Consider the following 17,749-nt stretch of genomic DNA (forward strand, 5'->3'; position numbering starts at 1 on the left):
TCGCTAGCTCTGCCTTACAGCCAGCAATTTGTAAAATGTTTAGGAAGCTGAAGAACGCCTTCACCGGGAATTGAAAATCTGTACGATAAGCACCAGCCGAGCATCCTTTTGCCAAACTACCCTTTTCTCTTCTGGTTACTTGCCTTGGAGAAATGGCCGAAAGGCCTCTGAAGTCCATAGGGCCCAGCTAAATAAAGATGGGAGGCTGTCAAGGTGGCAAGGGTTTATGGGACTTGTAGTTACGACTGGCATCAGGATGCTGCATTATTTTGACTTGTTATTTTCTGAGCTACTCAGAATTGGTCTTTGGCCTTGATTCATTTTGATTTAGAATAGGATAGAATACAGCTGGAAGGGACCCTGGAGATCTTCCAGTCCAGGCCCCCCCCCCCCCCCCCCGCTCACGGAGGATAACCTATATCACTGTGCCATTTTTGTTCGGAGGAGGCCATGTGCTGCAACACGATCCACGCCCGGAGGAAGCGAGCTGCCCGTGCGGCTTTTTCTCCCCAAATGTCTCCTTCTGACTTTAAGAGCGCTGTAAAATGAGTCAATGCGAGGCGTCAGACGGGCCAGGAAGCTGGCAGCAGAGGAGGGAGGGGAAGGCCTGAAGACGGAACAGCCAGTCTGCGCTTTTCACCTCCTGACTAGACTTCAAAACTTCTAGCTTCTCAGGGGTGGAGAGAGAAGGTGCAAGGAAGGTTTTTTTTTTTTAAAAAAAAAAAAATGCTCTTCCACTTGCCTGCAAGTGGACCACCAAGAATCCCCCCCCCCCCTCCAGCATCTTGCATTGGGAGACATGGTGCAGATGGAAGCAGGATTGGGGCATGTCGGGCTGTCTGGGGTCGGTGTTGTCAATCAAATTTAAGAGAGAGGAATCTTAATTTAAGATTGTTTTTTTTTAAACACATAAAGTGTGGGTTTGGGATTGTTTTCAGTGTGTAGGGTGGAGGATGTCAACTTCCAGCTCGTATAGATTTTGGCAACACCTCCCCACTTGTCTAATATCAAGGAAACATGTGATTTTAAAGTAGACGGGAGAAGACCTAGTTCCGTTTTGTTGCTAAGCCCCTTTTTTTGGGGGACTATTGGGCTTTCTTCAATGTATAACAGGGCAGGCTGTGCCAAACACACACAACTCTAAATCTGGATGAACAAGCCACAACATCCCGTTTGTCAGCTCAGTGAAACACAGGCGAGCTTCGCGCAACACCCTAAGGACAACAGACAACAGCCTTAACTCAGTCTAGCCAGTTGGTTCTCAACCTGTGGGTCGGGACCCCATTTGGGGTCGAACGACCATTTCCCGGGGGTCGCCAAACAACGTAGTCTGCCATTTTTTCCCCCCTTTTCCTTAGCTGTGCTTCTCCCTTTTATTCTATTGGCTTTCAAAAGCCAATAGGAGTTGTCCAGGCTGTCTCTGCCCTGCTGAGCCCGCCAAAAGTCCCATTCTGCAAACGGTGCTGCACCCGTTGAGTAGTCCTCGACTTACGACTGGTTGAGTAGTCCTCGACTTATGACCGGTTGGGGGGGGGGTCACGGCTTTAAAAAGGTTGAGAACCACTGGTCTGGCACATTGTACCAGTCCAATGCATGCTTTCTTTTTCATTCTTTTCGAAAAGAAGAATATTTCATTTGAAATGAGACTTACCGAATTCCAAACTTACACACACTTCAGGGTCCCCAAGGAAGACACTGGAACTCTCCATTAAGCAAAATGGTGAAGAAAACAAAAAGGTTGTGGGAAGGTTACAAAAAAAGAGAGGAACTGATGTTAGCCTCTGTGATTGATCTGCAGTTATTTCCAATATTAGTCATTTAGTTTCCTCCTAATGGCTGATCTGCTTGTTTGTTTGATTGTTTGTTTTGTCTGGGCAATGTAACTGTCTGCTTTCTCGTTTTTTCTACCTTCAGCTATGCTTCTTCCTTTTCAGGAATAAACTTATCCTCCAGCACATACTTCCTATGTGGGAGTGGAGATTGTTTGTTTGTTTCTTTTCCAAAGGAAAATCTGGAGATTCCACCTTTGCGGAGGTGTGCAGGGTTGCCGGCCTTTTTCCGAAGCAGTCGTACTCAAGACCGCAGAAGTGTATTAGAAAGGATGTCGATGAGCAGAAAGGGAAAATTGATTACGCCGAAGTGGCTTTAATTAAAACTTGTTTTTCTCGTCTGCTCCCCTTTGTTTACGTCTGTGTGGCGAGGCAACACCACTCCCTGCAGTGGGAACCTCTCCGGAGGAGAAGTGGTTCAGCTGCTGGTGCAATCAAAGGTAATTTTGTTTGTGCAAGATATTTATCTGGAAAGGAATGGCCCAGAATGGGGTTAGGAAGAGGACAAGCAGGCAGAAAGTGATGGCTTTTTAATGGCTTCCTAATGGCTGGTTGTGCCTTCATCCTGAAATTCTTTTCAAATTTGGGGTGAGTTCCCCGACCGCTCGTCCCCAACAGGCCTGCTTTGGCTTAGAGAGTGAATGAAGGAGCCCTGGCTCAAATTGGCAAGGCCTTAAGTGCATTTTCCCTGTCTGGGTTGCCTTTCTGCATACTTTCCACCCAGCATCACTGCTGACGTGGAAATCGTTGGGATAGCGTCCTTAGCACCGTTCACACATGGCCTTGGCAAAGGCTTCTGGGGCAGGGCTAAAGCGGGGATTGGCTCGTCTCTTGGGGAAATGGTTGTTGTCTTCACGTAGTATGGGAAGTACACAATCGTTTTAAGACACAGTGTCCATTCTGTGAACACAGCAGGAGCGCGTTGCCTAGGATCAACCACCTTATAAGGACACATTGCCCTTACAGGGAGTCCTCAAGTTATGGCCACAATGGAGCCCAACATTGAGCTGAGGTGGCGCAGCAATTAGAGTGCAGTACTGCAGGCCACTTTAGCTGACTGTGTTCAGCAGGTCAGCGGTTCAAATCTCACCGGCTCAAGGTTGACTCAGCCTTCCATCCTTCCGGGGTAGGTAAAATGAGGACCCAGATTGTTGGGGGCAATGTAAATATATATATATATATATATATATATATATATATATATATATATATATATATATATATATATACACACATATATATATATATACACATATATATATATACACATTGCTTACTGGTGTACACCGCTTAGAGAGTGCTTGCACTTAAAGCGGTATATAAGTCTCATAAATAAATGTTGCTAAGTGAGAAATTTGCTAAGTGAGTTTTGCCCCATTGTACGACGTTTCTCGCCATATTCGTTAAGTGAACCACTGTGGTTCTTATATTAAGCGAAACTGGTTCCCCTACTGACTTTGTCAGAGGCTCACAAAGGGGAACCACGTGACCCCGGGACACTGCACCGTCATAAATGTGAGTCAGTTGTCAAGCATCCAAACGTAAATCACCTGACCCTGGGGGTGTTGCTGCAACGGTTGTATTTTTTTTTTAAAAAGTCCTGACATAGCCAATTCCCTGCAACTTTGTGTCAAAACATTTGTGGCTGGTGTGGATTCCAAGACGGATGCTTGGATGTAAAGTGATTAAACTGGATTTGGAGCCTTAGAGCTTAACTTGGAACCGGTGTGTTGCCCTTTTCTCCTAAATACAGTACATTTAAAAGCAGACTGAGAAAGAAGTAAACAAGTACCTTTGTGACAGCCCAGCTGCAGTTGCTGGGATAATGCTTTGGGTGGGTGGGGGCAGGAAGAAATGAAAGCAGTTCAATTTATTTCAGGGTGTTTTTAAACATGACTAGTTTGGCAGTTGCTTAAAAAATTGCTCTCCTTAAAATAGTGTCTTATCTATAATGTGTCAGGGGTCTTCAAACTTGGCCCTTTGATGACTTGTGGACTTCAACTCACTGAGCTGGCTGAGGAATTCTGGGAGTTGAAGTCCACAAGTCATCAAAGGGCCAAGTTTGAAGACCCCTGAGTTAGGTTATTTAGTCTACTTCTGATCCACAGGGGTTGACCGTTGGCTTGTCTGTAGTATAAACTACTTCTTTGATTGATTTCGTTTGGTTTGGGCTTCTTGTGGTTAAACAAATCCAGTCCTTATTTGCAAACCAGGATGCTGATGTAGCCACATGAACTCTAAAGCCAAGGATTTTTATTCCAGGCATCAGAGTCAGCGGTTCATTGCGGTAAATCTAGCCACTGTTTGAAGGAACCCGCATTTGAGTTCTTTGGAAAATATGGGACGTAAAAGATTCCATTGTCCAGTAATGGAGCCTCTTGGTGCCTGGTACCTTCCAGATGTTTGGGGTGACTGTTGCAACATCTGGGCAACCTCGGGTCAGGGAAGATTGCTTTGTGGTGACTGAGGCCATTTTAGGTCTCAAAACAGGCCAGAAACTAAATTAAATGAAACCTGAATTTATTCTAACAGGGGGAAAAAATACACCGCTTGAATAAAATCTCAGGGAGCAGTGGTGGTGGTGATAATGGTATAATTCTCAGATAGTTTATGCAATTTGGATTTTTTTTTTTTAAATTGCAACTTGCTTTGAGGCACGATTTGGACAAGCAGCGGTGCGTATATTTATTAAAGAAGGAATATCGCCAAATCAGATGGTGACTCAAAATGTTTGAAGAGTTTCCCCAATTTTTCCTTCCGTCCGTTGCATTTTTCTTGAACTTTGCCTAAGCAAAAAAATGTGCTCTTAATGGCCCAGATGGAACTGGAGGCTTGGATGATCTTGGTGGAGCATAAAGAAAGGGCGATTTTTGACCTCTTTCGGCCATCCTTCGAAAAAGAGCCCTCTCTTTTTTTCTTGTCATTTCAGCTGCTTTCCATCACAGCACAGCATCCCCTCTCACAGAGAGGGATGAAAGGACAACATTACAAGCCGCAGACAAACTGGGTCACGTGTACCCACATACCTGCGTTCATAGCTGCCTCCCTCGTCTGCTGCTTCTATGCTGATCCTCTGTCGGCTGGCTCCAAAAAGCATTAAGAGAGTGACCAAGAAAAGAAACATCTTGGCTTTTCCAAGGTTTTTTTTCTTCTTCTCCTCCTCCTCTATATATGCTTTTTAAATCCCCCCCAGGAGTGGAAAAATGGGACGACCACATTAGGATGATTAATAAGCCGTTGACGGGGCTAAATTTCTCTTAATTTTCAGCGCTGAAAAGCCCCAAAGCAAGTGAAAAAAAAAAAACAGAGCAGTTCTACTTAGCTTTGTCGCTACACAAGGTTTGTATATTATTTATGTGACATTGCAGGTCCACAACCTGATTCCCTTCTTTTCCCTTCCCACGGTGGGTGGGGGGCTGCAGGTCCTCAAATTCTCAGCCTCCAGGGAGGGGGGGGGGAGAAAAAAAAAAGCAAGGAGATTTGATATGGCTAGGACTTTTGGTCTGTAGTTGGGTGGAGTTCTTGAGTTTCTGTCCGTCCTTACCATTTCTCTCCCTCCCACTCCCCAGTTTTTATTACTTTCATTGCATCTTGATAGGGCAAGCAAAGTAGTACACACACACACACACACACACACACACACACACACACACACACACGGCATTTTGCCATCTTCTGGATCTTTCTGCCTTTTTTTTCTCTCTCTTTCCCTTCCCTGTTTGAATTTCAAGGGCCTGTTTGGCTAAGATTCCGCTGTTTGGTCGGTTTCTATGGAAGAAAGAAAACACAACGTCTGCCAGGCTTGGAATAATATTTTTTTTCTTTGAAAAAAATGGAAGCAGAGAGGAGGAGAAAGGGGGAGGGAAAAAGAAAAAAAAAGGAGAAATACGATCCTGCTGTACTCGGAAGGCAAAATAGAGGTTATTGGATGGACTGCAGGAAAAAAGGTTTCAGCAGCCATGGTTGCCCAGTTTTTGAAGTGACTACCCCTGGCAGCCGTGTGCCGGAAGGTGGGAGATAAACCTACATTTAATGAAAATGATTTTTCCTTTCAGGTTGTTGTTGTTGTTGTTTTAAATAGCTTTGTGTGAATCGGTTTAATAGAAAGAACATGGGAAGTTAACGGAAAGTTAAGACAGAATCGGAAAATCTGGGGAGAGATGTAATAATGATGACGATGATGATGATGTTGGAAGGGACCTTGAAGGTCCTCTAGTCCAACCCCCTGCTCAGGCAGGAAACCCTATACCATTTCAGACAAATAATTGTCCAATCTCTTCTTTAAAACTTCCAGTGTTGGAACACCCACAACTTCTGGAGGGAAGTTGTTCCACTGATTAATTGTTCTCACTGTCAGGAAGTTTCTTCTTATTTCTAGGTTGCTTCTCTCCTGGATTCGTTTCCATCCATTGTCCTGCCTTCAGGGGCCTTGGAGAATAGCTTGACTCCCTCTTCTTTGGGGCAGCCCCTGAGATACTGGAAGACTGCTATCATATCCCCCCTCGTCCTTCTCTTCATTAAACTAGACATTCCCAATTCCAGCAACCGTTTCTTATATGTTTTATCCTCCAGTCCCCTGATTCTCTTTGCTGCTCTTCTCTGCACTCTTTCCAGAGTCTCAACCTCTTTTTTACATCGTGGTGACCCAAACTGGATGCAGCGTTCCAAGTGTAGCTACTAAGCCCACTGCTCTTCAAAAGGCTCCTTTTTAATTCTGCTCGGTTGGCATCCAGCCCTCGGCCGCCTCCTCTTGTTCTTTCGGGCCGCTGTCCAACAGGATATCAGCTCTCCACGCCCTTGTTTTGCTTACAACTCCGAACTTGAAGCACTTCTGTTCGAAGCCAGGACTTTTACATCCCTCCTTGAAACCCTTCAGAGGTTTGATGCAAAAAGAAAAAGAGAAAGAAAAGTTGAATATAACTGGAACAAAAGGCTAAAAAACCAGAAATGCATTGCCAGATATAAGATTTCGTTCTCATTCCAAAACTTTGGAGGACGGGTTCATTCTCTTTTTTTTCTTCAATTGAGCTTGCAGTCTGGGATTTTGTTATGATTCTCTCTGGGTAGAAACCAGGGAAAATTCTGTGGCAAAAGGCTGTTTTTATAAGGGTTTTTTTTTTTTTTTTCACTTCCCCTTCCTTTCGTCTAGTAAAACCAGGAAGCTGGTTTCATTTTAAGGCCTTAATTCACTCCCTTTGGAAAGAGATGTCCAATCCCATGAGTTGCAGGTCCCTCGTCTTTAAGGAACGTCACGTTAACCTCTTTCTAAAAGTCCTTCGGCAACCATTCCTTTTAGGTTGTTTTTTTTAAAAAAAAAAATCAGAAAAATGTCATCCAAAGAAAGGATGCATTCTATTTTTAAGCAAAGGTTAAAAGTTCACTTTTCATCACTAGGCGTCCACCTTTAGGCCGCCTCCATTAAGCTTCTACACCTTTACCTACTGTTCTGTGCCCTGGAGTCAAAATACCAAAAACCCAGATGCAGAAACCTTTTTTTTTTTTTTTTTTAAGAAAATCCCCTGAGCCTCCTAAAACGGAGGCCGAGATGTTGCCTGAAGCAGATGCAAATATATTTGGAATTAACACACATTTTCTCCTTCCCAGTGAGTGCCCTTTGTCTTTTTTTCTGTCATCAATAATAAATCAGCGCACTTCTATACGTCCTGTCTTTTACAATCCCGTCTAGCTTCCATTTCATATACATTTGATTAATGACAGAATCCAGAATTTCTCAGGTAGATAAGAATAGTTTCCAACATTTTTCTTATGTTTCTTGCTCCCCCCCCCCCAATAACGCTCTGCCATACTATACTACTCCTGGTGCACATGGGGACAGCGTGTCAAATGTTGCAGATAGGTGTACAGCTTTTGAGTTTTGTTGAATTGTGGGGAAGCCCCTGCCTTCCAGAAAGAATAAACCACAGTAGCAATTACGATAATGAACAATTATGGGGGGGAAGGTTGGTCTTCTGTAGCTGCTGAAGAAGATATTGCTGCTCCGGATGGTGATTAATTTATAGCCATTCTTAACGGCAGACAGCAGCTGAGGATCCAAAACTGACAATACAGGAAAATTTGATTTGTCTGCCTTCGCCCTTTGGATCTGGACCTTTGATTTATTGCCATGCTGGGGCTTTTTCATCACTTTCACTGAGGTGACAGCAAAGGCCATCCTCACTTCAAAGAGTCACGAAATAAACGGTTGTAAGTTTGAGGACTGCTGGGAAACACTTTAAATTGTGCCCAGTTGTTCATATCCAGTTGGGTTGACCAATTTGTGAAAATTCTTTTTTTTTTTCTTTCCCCCCTTTGGCTAGGAAATTACTTGGAGTAGTAAAAAGTAAATCAGGGAAGGGTGGAGCCTGGAGTGGGCAGGACTGGGTAAATAGATAGATAGATAGATAGATAGATAGATAGATAGATAGATAGATAGATAGATAGATAGATAGATAGATAGATAGATAGATATTATTTATTTATTTTCAAATATTTATATGCCGCCCAATCCCAAAGGACTCAGATAGATAGATGATAGACAGACAGATAAATAGATAGATGATAGACAGATAGATAGATAGATAGATGATAGATAGATGATGGATGATAGACAGATAGATAGACAGATAGCTAGATAGATGATAGGTAGGTAGGTAGGTAGGTAGGTAGGTAGATAGATAGATAGATAGATAGATAGATAGATAGATAGATAGATAGATAGATAGATAGATAGATAGAGTTTTGTGAAGTAGTGGCTGTTCCACAACATTTCCACCCCAAAAGTTCTCCCTGATCCTTCACTGGCCTCAGTTGGCTGCGAAGTAGGACAAAAGTTTATTTTTTTTATTTCTCGGAATTCACTAGAAATGACTGTTAAATGTTAACTTGCGAAAGGCACCTCCATCAGCATTCTTCGTTGCCGGGAGGTGGGAGGAATTGGAAGGGTGAAAGAGTGGCCAAGAATGAGGAACCAAGGAAATGTTGGTTTCTGACTGAATTGCTGCTGTTCTAATTGTGGGCCATCCTTGTTTATTACACCCTTTCGGCCTGGCGTGTACGAATGCAGTTGCTTATGTTTTATTGAAAGCGTTGTGGCTTCGGTAAAAAAGGAAGTTTCCTTCCGTTCGAACGGGACTCTGATTTCCCAGGTCTATTTCCGTGCTTGCTTGTTCACCGGAAACCGTTATGAAGGGGGTTTCCTAGAGCCTTTTTTTTCTAGGATCAGCTGACCGTGGATTCCCGGGTGTCGAAGTCCACCCATCTTCAGGTCTCCAAGGTTGAAAAACAGTGGTCTAAAAAAATTGCACCGCTTCCCAAGGAATCTTCTGAAGGCCGCCTTTAAACACTGCCCCACGAATGGGATGGAACGGAGGACTCCCAATTCTGGCTTGGGTAGACTAGCCTTCTCCAGTTTTGGTGAAGATTCTGGGAATTCTAGTCTGACTGTTGGAGGGAACTCTCACCACCAGGAGATGCCTAAGTGGCCAGACCTCACTGAGCCTCCGAACGACACTCAGAGTAAGGAACTTAGCTTCAAAATGGCACTCCTGTTTCTTGCCGCAATGCATTGTAAGCATTATAAGGTGCGGGGAGAAGAACACCCTTGTCCTCATTTCAAATTATGGATAATTCTTGAAAAGACTTGAACTTGCAAATATACTCACTCGTGTTCACCAGGAAATCTTGTTAAAGCCGTCTCCTAACCAAGTGACAGAGTGAAAACCAGCCTTTTAGCTGGCCTGTCTTTTCTTACCCAGACTATGCCCATAGGGGAACCATGCCAGTTAAATTTCCCTTTTATTGTCTTTAAGGACATTTGGGCTTTCCAGAAATATTACAGAACAAGAATTTTCCCTTGCTCTCCCTTCCTTCCCTCTTTACCGCAGTGGATAGTAGGAACAAAGCAAGGCATTTAAAATTCAACTCAGTCCAGCCCAGATATTCTTATTTTTTTTTTTTTTTTTTTGATGCAGCATTGGCTGAGTTTCCTATAGCAGGAAACTCTTTCTTTCTTTCTTTCCCTAATTCCAGGCTTCCAACGTTTGAGGCCTGATTCCTGCGATACGGTTGACCTGAATATTACCTTCCATTTTTATTTGATTTTTAAGCCTCTAAGGAAGTTGCCTGATCAGGGAGCTATTTGAATCCTAACATGGGCTGACTAAATCTGAAGCCTCTGGGTTTCTAGAAACTGTCCAGCTGATGTCCCCATATCCCAGGCTACCGGTTTTGGGGGGGGGGCTCCTTTCAGAGACCCCTCCCTCCCTAAAGCAGACCAGCCGCTTCAAGCCATAAACATAGCCCTCCCTTCCCCAAGGTGCTTTTCAAAAGACACCTGAACTTTCTTGATTTTTTTTTCTCTTGAAAACGTTTCACTTCTCATCCAGGAAGCTTCTTCAGTTCTGAAGAACATTTTCAAGGAGAGAAAAAAAAACCACAGAAAAACTAAGAGAGTCTGGTTGCTTTTGGGAAAGCCCCTTTGAGATGCTTTTCACGATGGAGAATCTCCATAGATGTTGGCCACCTAATATGTCCGTCGGTTGGTCATCCCATTTCAGAAAATACAGGCGCTCTCGCTGGCTGTATTTGGAGCAAAGCAAGCCCACCCTCCTAAGGCCCCTGACTCTGGGGAAAGAGACCCACTGCCCCACAGAAAAGGGGACTTGTTCCCTGTGTGGTTCCCCCTTTTCGAAGCCAGGAGGATGACTCTGACCGTGCCTTCTGCTGGAGAATCTTGAGATGTCTCTGCTGGCTTTGCAGCCGTTGCTCTTTCTGCACAGGAAGCAGAGATATATTCTTGGTTTCCAGTGCAAGATGCCTCTCTGGATGGAGAAAGGAGCTATATATTGCCTTAGGGAGTAGGCTGTTCTTTTTAAAAAAAAAAAAACAGGGCCAAGCAAACAAATTCTCTTTCGAGATACGAATCAGTAAAGCGAGATAAACACAGGGGAGGAGAGCAGAGAGTCAGTAAGATGACAGTGGCCACAAAGGTCACGGTTGGGCAACTGGGAAGGTACTAAATGTGTCATATTTGGAACTAAAGAACGTGTGACTTGTGTTTTTTTTTTTTTTAAACCTCTGCCTAATTATACCGACTCCGCTGTAGAGCCAGGGTTTGGTTTTTGGCTCGGAGATCAAAGAGGTTTTGGCCTGCCTCGAAGAAGAACCACCGGAAGGGAGGCCGGAGGGACAGTTTACTCTCTGCCCTATAAAGCAAATAAGCGGACAGAATGAATGGATGTTGGTGCCCTTTGAGTCGTTATTTGTTCAGAGAAAGTGAGGTCTTTAAAAAGAGGAATGGGAAAGGGCTCCATCCATCAGAGGTGTCCAACCTTGGCCACTTCAAGTCTTGTTAAGTCATGGCTGGCTGGGGAATTCTGGGAGCTGAAGTCCACAAGTCTTAAACGTTGGCCAAAGTTGGACACCCCTGCCCTAGACCATCTGTAAAGACATGCAGAGAGAGAGAGAGAGAGAAGGAGGGAAGAAGGGAAGGAGGGAGAGAGAGAGAAAGATAGAGAGGGGGCACCCTCCCTCCACAACTGTTCGGGTGACATGGCATTATAGTTTAAATCACTCAATCACTCTCTTGTGAGCTGGGCGGCTGTATAAATTAAGATAAATAAATAAGATACCAGTCTGGGACTGTGGGAGACTCATTTTGAGGTCCACCTTAAGGCACGGACCTTCCTTGACTGTCTTGGGGCCAGCCGCTCTCTTTCAACCCACCTCGACACAGGATAAGGGGAATATGGTCTACGGTGCCTTGAGCGCTTTCAGGAAAAGCAACACACACAAACACACACACATCTATCTATCTATCTATCTATCTATCTATCTATCTATCTATCTATCTATCTATCTATCTATCTATCTATCTATCTATCTATCTATCTATCTATCTATCTATCTATCTATCTCCCGGTGGATCTGGAATCGAAGAGATGTTACCGTTGCTTTCCATAGTTGACGTAAGGGTTGCGTTCTTCCCATCGCCATTTCGCACACCAAGAAGGCTGAGATAGGAGAACATGGCTGGATGTTGCTTAATTTAAAGTCCTGTGCACTTTTGGAAGCGAGAGAGGTGGGTTGACCATCGTGGAATCCCGCTTTTCCAGAGTTGGCAACCGAAATGACGGGAGGAGACAGGACTTTTCCCCCCCCCCCCAAACCTTCTCCGTGTCTCAAACTAGGCCACTTATCCCAGTGAGATGTTTTGAGGTGGATTTCCTGTTAAATGCCCCCAGCCAGACAAGAGACGGAGGACTCCAAATTGTTTTGTCTACTCCTGTGTCTTTTTTCCCCCAAATTCCTAACTGAAACATCAAGTTTTGAAAACGGCTGTTGGGTTTCCAGGCTGAAGGAAGCGGCTAAAAAAACAAAAACAACAACCCGGGACTTGGCTCAGCTCCTGGATGGGTTTTGTGGCGAGCACCCTCAACATTAGCCCCACCCCACCCCCAAAAAACTGTGCACCGTGGTTCAGGGTCCTTGCAATTTTTTTTTTTTACCAGCGAGGTACGGGAAAGCTCTCTTTGGTCGCTTTTTTCAAAGTTGTTTCTTCCTTGGCTCCCTCTCCCGTTGCCAAGCCCCTTTGGAATGATCAACAATTTAGTCTAATTGTGTCAACTGTTTGGGCGGCAAGGTTTAGTTTATTTTGTCTCTGTGTCTGGAATATTCACTCTTTTTTCAAGGTCTTAAGCCCTCCCGGCAGACGGCACGTAGTCTGGGAAAGTGGGTTAATCAGTGGAGAGAGAGAAGGAGAGAGAGAGAGAGAGAGAGAGAGAGAGAAGAAAAGACGACTTTATATAAAATGTTTTTTTTCCCCTAGCTTGTTTCTTTGACTCTGATACTCTGAACTTGACCAATGACCTGGTTCAAATTGAACAACTTGGTGCTCTTCAGACTTTTTCTCCTTTTGTGTAACTTGTCCCTGGAAGCAGCCTGGATTTCTTGACACTGTAAAAAGAAGAAAAGGGATGGGGTAGGGGGGAATATTCTGTCGCCTCTGCAATGCTTCGCCTTAAATGGCTCTGGAGCCGAGGGCGAATTCTTCCTTGCGTTTATTGGGACCACAGAGGCCAATCCGAGGCACCAGAGCCATCTGGCCCAACCGTGGCAAGGCCTTCTGATGTGATGTGATGGGGTGTCTCCTAGTAATAAGGCTTCTGTTTGGTCTAAGAGATATTCCAGAGAATTCCTCTCCTCCCCACCCCCCTCTGGAAAATGCATTTGGAGGCAGAGAATCCTGGAATGCTCCACCCAGTGAATTCTTCCTTGCTTGCCATCAGAAAACAGAACAAGGAGACCCTATATACCGTTTCACACAAATGATGGTCCATCTCTTCTTTAAAAAAAAACCTCCACTGTTGGAGGACCCACAGCTTCTGAAAAGCTCCTTTGTCTTCGGCGTTTAACTCGGGTTTTGCATTGGCAAAAATAAAAGGGTTCTTTTCTCTCTTCGGTTTCCATTCTGGCCGATGATTTGAAGAGCCATCTCGTCCTCCAGTGTGACATCCTACCTGCTGTGGTAGGAAAAAATCCTGATTCTTGGGTGTTTTATCTTAGCAGGAGAAGGAGTTTCAACTTCCTGGTCTAGCTTCCCGCCGTGGGATTTTTCTCTCTTGGCATCTACGAACCAGGCCCAGCCCTGCTTTATTTTTGGAAATCACCAAAATATGTCCACTTCGGCTGGGGGAACGTTGATGATGGGCTTTTGCAGCCGTTCAGTTCCTGTTGTGTTCGCAAACAATGCCCGACCGGTGCACTTAACTGAAGGAGCGATAATATATAGCGGCGCACGGCAAACAAGTTCGTTCACGTTCTTTAAAAAGTTCGTAAATTATAGAGGGACCAAAGGCAGATTTAGAAACCATTGCCGAGGAAAACCAAGATTCTAAAAGGGATTAATTGTTATCTTAGCACATACCTTGGCAAGCCTTGGGATAAAACTCTGAAAAGATGCCGGATATCGGACAGAAATCTTTAAAATCTTTTGTTCTTTTTGCAAGTAGAGAAATGAAGTCCCGGGGTGGGGGTGGGGGAGGTCTCTGCTCCTTCGCTCACCTAGGAGATGTATAGTTGTCTAGGCAGGAATTATTAGATTGACGTGTCAATGTCTTAGTAGCATGGTGGGCGCAGTTTTCTAAAATGCAATCGACTGCTGGAAAAACTGAAGGGGTGCCATGCTTCTCTTCCATAAGACGTGGCCAAGCTCTCCTCTCACTCCAGCATTAACGGTGTGTATAATAAAGGCCGATGCTTAAAGCCAGGTTGTCCAAGCGTGGCAACTTTAAGGGTTGTGGATTTCAACATGGCTGACTGGGGAATTCTGGAAGCCCAGGCTCCACAACTCTTGAGTTGTGAAGCTTGGACACCCCTGACTTAAGATAAGTCTCTCTCTCTCTCTCTCTCTCTCTCTCTCTCTCTCTCTCTCTCTCTCTCTCTCTCTCTCTCTCACACACACACACACACACACACACACACACACACACACACACACACACACCAATCACTGTCTATTTTGAACATACAGCGGAAGGAGGAAGCTTGAGACTTGCCAAGATTGATGCTATGTGGAACAAACCTGTGATTGAATCTGGATGTTCTGCTTCAGATACTATGAAGCCCCCCCCTCCCCTTTCCCGGAAGGAAACAAGGAAAACAGGTCGTGGAAAGGATGCACAGCATCCCAAGCAATCTCAAGGGCCTTGCACAAGCGTCGCTTATAGGCCCCGTCCTGGGTGGAGGGAAGCAAACGGCCAATAATCTTTTCTGCCCTCCTCACCACTCTGTCGGGAGCAGCCCCGCTCCCAAACCGGGCAGTCGTGGATCAAAGTTTCCCATCCTGTGGCTGCCATGTTGGATTTGGTGCTTCAGATGCCAGCCTGAGACTCGCAGCCTGTTGAGGGTTTGGCACCCTCCGTTGGATGACTCGCAGCCTGCTTTGGCTGTCCAATTTTCCGTCCGTGTGCCCCGGGTTCAAAGTCTGCGCTTCCGGGCCCTGCAGGCAGCTGCTGGCTTGGCTTTTGTTTATTGATCGATACTTCCTTATCCGCAGAGACCGAAGACAGCCTCCCTCTTGGTATCTCCTTGGCGGGGAGCCCGTGCGCCTGCTAATTGCTCAATCCAGCCTTATCGAGGAAGCCAATCTAGTCCTAGCCATAATCCTTTCTAGTCGGTGTCACAATAAGGATAAAACCCTCGCTGGCCTCATTTGCCCTCGTGCGAGGGTGGTGGATTGTCGTCTTGAGGCCCGCTCTCAGCCCAAGAAGTAAAACAGAAGCAACATTGTCCGTGCCTTTGGTTTCGCCATTGTTGTTGCGCATTCTCCCAACGCTTCACCTTCTTGTCTGTACTTGAGTCCTCCTTCCCCCCCCCCTACACACACACACACCCTCCCCACGCTTTCGACTCTTGCTTTCCTTCCCAGCTCATTTCATCCCCGATCGAAACTGTAATGTATAATTCATCAAATTGCGCTGCACGATGAAGCCGCTGAGAAGCCGGGAAGTTGAAACGGGCGGCTCTGTTTGGGAGGTAAACATGCTTTGCTTGGACTGAAGTTAAACTAGTCATCATTTCTGAACCGCACGGTGTTTAGATCTCCTCAAGCTAACATTTTCCCAGGAGGCAAAAAATATCTTTTCTTTTTCTGATCCAAGCGGTTGGTCACGGGCGGAGGAGCTGTGAGCTGTGTGTAGCAATGAAATCCTTTGGGGTCAAAACAGGGCCAAAATGCCATGCGTTTTGTCTCATTCCTACGCATTTAATGTACATTTCGCCTTTCTAGGGATAGAATGCTCAGTGACACATACACAAAACCACACACAGTTTTAAAAAACACACACACACGACGTTTTAACCAAACCATAACATCCACATTAAGATCTGCTTCTTGGCTCCTTCTAAGAATGATAACGTTTCCAATTGTAAACTTCACAATTATGTGCTGTTCCAAAATTCATTTATGAGATGAAAGATACAACAACTTCCTCCTCAGTTTTTTTTTTTTCTTTTTTCTTTAATTTTGCAAAAGCTCCAGGTAGGATCCTCCGTAGCCTTTCCCTCCTGTGAAACACAAATCAAGCATTCCTTTTTGATTAACTCAGATTCCTTAGTAAATATACTTTCCAAACACCATCACGACATCCTGTCTTTGTGTGCATGAGTGTGCGTGGGACAGGAGGGAGGAGATAATTGGGAAAATGTTATATTTCTCCCTCCCAACTGCCCAGAATTCATTTCCTCTCCATTTAGGACGGAAAAGTTTGCTCCCGCTGTATCGATCCACTGTGATAACAGGCAACCCCACCCGGAGCACGTAACTCATGCGTGACACCCAATATCTGGCTAGTCATAGCGCTGGAATATTTCACATCGGTCTATCAGGTTCCAGAGATTTTCCCCCATTCAGGGTTTCTCCAGAAAGCAAATCTGCAAGATAACTTTGTGAGCCCAGGATATTTGGATTTGGGAAATAAAATAACCTCTTCCTAGATCCTTCTCACAGTCTCCCAATATCTCAGGGGCCAATCCCAAAGAAGAGGGAGTCAAGCTATTCTCCAAAGCGCCTGAAGGCAGGACAAGAAGCAACGGATGGAGAGAAGCAAGCTAGAACTAAGGAGAAACTTCCGGACAGTTAGAACAATTAACCAGTGGAACAACCTGCCTCCAGAAGCGGTGAATGCTCCACCACTGGGAGTTTCTAAGAAGAGACTGGACAGCCATTTGTCTGAAATGGTGTAGGGTTTCCTGCCTGAGCAGGGGGTTGGACTCAATGACCTCCAAGGTCCCTTCCAACTTTTTTTATTATTATTAAAAGGCCGCCCTCGGTTCTGAAGCTGGGCAGGGTCAGTTCTTCAATGGAAGGCCACCAAAATAGGACCCGGATGGAGAAGTTGAGAGGGACAATTTGGAAGAAGGAGGTGAGGCAGTCATTCCACACCGTTGACAAGAAGGACAAGGAACTCCAAGAGACTTCACCTGCTGGTTTTTCGTCATGGAATGAAGGGAATGTACGAAAGGATGAATCAGTCAATGGGTGACTGAGAGAAACCAGTACACAAACACACACACACGCCATCTCACTGAAAGAGAAAGGAGATGGGAATGAGGCAGGTGCATGCATCTCAGCCAAGTGTCGAACCTGGGCACGGGTTCAAGTTGCAGCCAACTATGAAGCAAGCGGAGTTGGCTTGGGTGCAAAGTGTTCTACTTTTGCATGACTCACCAAGCTACTCTGAGGACACAATGCGAGGAGGCTACGCATTAATCGCCCTCCATGTTACGGAAGACTTTGCAGCCTGATGCTTTGCGTGCCGAGGGCTCCTTGGGTAGAGCCGAGAAAGAATCTTGCCCGATACTTGGAGGAGAATTGTGTCATCATCTGTGGTGGATGAATTTTCCTGACCTGGTTTCTCCAGCGCTGGCTGGGGTGGGGTAGGACATCAGGTTGCGAAAGCTGGCCTAGTTCCAGGAAATACCTTGGGGCGCGGGAAAACATTGGGGTCTCCTTGAAAATAGAGGGCGGGATTACTATTACATTATTACTATTACCAACACAACAAGGGGACATCACCGCTGCCGCTTCTTCAGCTGGCGTTGGCCTTCATTCTCCATCAGATTCTTCTCAAGAACTTAGGATGTTGCGATGCGTCCAAGTTTTTTTTGCTGCCAGAAATTCCCGGGCGTTTTTGGGCCTGGTCTGGAATGGTCACATTCCCCCAACTGAAGCCGTGGTTAAGTCTGTCCACGTGTTGTGAAATTGAAAAGTTTTCCTCGTGCCTTCCGACTGCTAGCTGGTGTTCGTGGATGGTTCTGCCAGTCTTCTGCCCGTTTGTCCCACTACACAGTGGTCATTGCAATCCTTATATTGTATGTTGTAAAGAATTCTCTTCTGCAGTTGCCGGGTCTTTTGGTCTGCG

At 45.3% G+C, this 17,749-nt stretch overlaps 2 protein-coding genes across 3 annotated transcripts in view; one reads left to right on the forward strand and one right to left on the reverse strand.

Moving 5' to 3' along the window:
- Positions 1 to 17,749, forward strand: part of SKI (SKI proto-oncogene) — a 104,169-nt gene that overhangs the window by 62,719 nt on the left and 23,701 nt on the right. The gene's annotated exons all lie outside the window — the stretch shown is intronic.
- MORN1 (MORN repeat containing 1) overlaps positions 6,374 to 17,749 on the reverse strand; it is a 146,964-nt gene continuing 135,588 nt past the window's right edge. The window contains exon 18 of one of the 2 annotated variants that reach the window (XM_039367490.1): positions 6,374 to 6,699. The gene's annotated coding sequence lies outside the window, so the exon portion shown is untranslated. Of the gene's footprint in view, positions 6,700 to 14,377; positions 15,894 to 17,749 lie in introns of those variants that run through there. The other variant, XM_039367493.1, reaches the window with a different exon arrangement.

Source organism: Crotalus tigris, unplaced genomic scaffold, assembly GCF_016545835.1.
Source record: "Crotalus tigris isolate CLP2741 ecotype Arizona unplaced genomic scaffold, ASM1654583v1 scf7180000020588.15403103151:6194809, whole genome shotgun sequence".
Taxonomy (NCBI): Eukaryota; Metazoa; Chordata; class Lepidosauria; order Squamata; family Viperidae; genus Crotalus; species Crotalus tigris.